Source organism: Orbicella franksi, chromosome 2 (assembly GCF_964199315.1).
Source record: "Orbicella franksi chromosome 2, jaOrbFran1.1, whole genome shotgun sequence".
Classification (NCBI taxonomy): Eukaryota; Metazoa; Cnidaria; class Anthozoa; order Scleractinia; family Merulinidae; genus Orbicella; species Orbicella franksi.
Genome location: NC_138146.1, coordinates 965,337 through 967,743, shown reverse-complemented (window position 1 = coordinate 967,743; position 2,407 = coordinate 965,337).

The window sequence follows — 2,407 nt, the reverse complement described above, 5'->3', positions numbered from 1 at the left end:
CATAAAATTACAATTTCCGAGAAAAGAACAATAGCCAAGTTATGAACGAAAGGGTAAATTTGCATTAAAAGACTACAACTTTGAATGGTTGATTTAATCTGAAACTTTGAATGTGATTGGTTGATTTAAATTACAACTTTGAATGTGATTGGCTTACTGATCTGAAGCTGTTCAATAACAAACTGACCGACAACAAACTGTCCGATAACAACTTGGCAAGTGAATTAGTGAAAAATAGGAGTTTTTAAACCAATCGCAATCGAGGAATTTGTAATTTTATGATTATAGTCGTTATCAAATAATTCATGCAGACCCAGTACAGGAAACTGACTGAAACTCGAATCGCTTCCGTGTCTGCTTATGTTAATTAATTTAAGGGCTTCAAATGTGAATTGTTCAGAGTTATAAATACTGCTAGTATTATTTACCTGAAAAAGCTATCGTGTTTGTTTAACAGTAGATTTCAAAGCAAAACGTTCTACGATAAACGCTAAAACTATGAAATGAATTTTTCGAAACACTGTGCTCAATAATTCTAATTTGGTTCGTATTGCGTTGAAAATCAACCCATGTAAATACCTCTTGCCGCTGCAACAATGTTACGTTAAATTTAACAATTGCCGTATTAGGTCTGAATGTAAATAACCGTGACCTGATTCTACACTTCATACATGTCTTAAAACGCTAAAACAATGACCTGAAACAAGGCAGGCTGCGCAGCAGGGTCAGCCATAAACAATTTTGCGCCTTGCGAAAAATAGGGGTCACCGAACGTCCAAGATCGTTAAATCCAGGCAATGCTATACCAATGGCCATCTGCCCTGTCATTGTTCATTTTATTACCTGAGCGCGCGCTCGATACCTGACGTGGCGTGTGAATTGGCTTGCGCAGTAAAGATGCATAGAAACAAGTAGCGCGAACGTCCTTAAATCACTGTAGCCTGTCTATAAGGTTTCCTGTAAGGTTACATTCCTTGTGAATGCGATAAAGTTTCTAGGCGTCTTCCGTTTCACAACAAGCCTACCCGGCCAGGCAACCATCTACGTTAGATCGAAGTACAAAATTAAACTGATACCTTGCGCCGTTAAAGAGGCTTTTTTTGTAGGGAACAACTTTGCACCAGAAATGTAATCAGTGTGTAACGTGTAATCAGGTGATGAAGACTCTCAGTAAACAGTGGAAACGTCGCAATCGAAACCTCAAGTGACCGTATGGTGGGACAAACGATTATACTTTATGAGTGTTTTCAGGAGAGATGGGCTCCTGGTATTGGAATAGGAACAGAAATGCCTGCGCAATGGACACCTTGAAAGTTACAGTAAGACTTTCTTGCTTAAAGGACCTTTTTGATTGATTTGGTTTTTAGAAATTTACGTGTTTTATCCGATGATTTATTTTAAAGTAATGTCACTTTATCTTCCACGTATACATTTTCTTTAATGAATCACAATTTCTATGTAGTTTTCGTACCCAATTGAACATTACATGGAAGTCTGTTATTATTAATTATATTGAACAACAATGAAACTTTTCAAATCCTATCAAGTAAGTCACTTGGTTCGTTAGGGAAGATCAACACGTCAAAAGGGGCGTGGACGCTTGTCGGAAAATTTGATATTTAAATCCTCTTAAAACCCTGGGTGTGTCTTGCACTTTATTTTACCCCTAAAAGATGCCACTTTTAAAACAGGCGAATAAGAACTATAATGACTTCCATGATGATTTCATCGAGCGGTTTCGTCTGTGAAGACGTTTTAGAAAGTCCATTCCGGATCGACTTAAACAAAAGTAACAAAGTATGACCCAAGAAAGAAAGAACCCAAGAAAGATTCAATGATGGCAGAGGAAACTGGTCGAAGCGTTGAAAGAAATTCGCAATTTAAAACCATAAAATAGACATAGAACATCCCCACCTCTTTCACATGAGCACCCCCTCCCCCTTGAAGGAGCTTCTCGTCAGTTCTAACTTAAAAAGTCGCTTGACACACGACAGCCTTTTTACAAGATATTTCTGATTACTGTCGATGAAAAACAACATTTTTTAAAAAATCAGTTTGCCACCAAAGCAACAAAAAGGCCCATTTTTCTCTATTGCTACTGAAAATAGAACAGTGGACCTTTTCGGTGACATGGCGGCCATTTTAAATTCTATCGTTTGCAGTACATGTAGCTATTATGGGATGCTTAGGGGGCAAATACATACTAATTTGGCCCGTGAGCTTCCCATAATAGCTACAGTGGAACCTCGATTTAACGAACTTCTATATAACGAAGTCCTCGGTTTAACGAACGATTTTCTTGGCCCCAGTAATAGTAGAATATACGAAAAAGACCGTCGATACAACGAAACCTCATTATAGCGAACACATTTTGCCAGTCCTTTGGCCCTTCGTTATATCGAGGTTC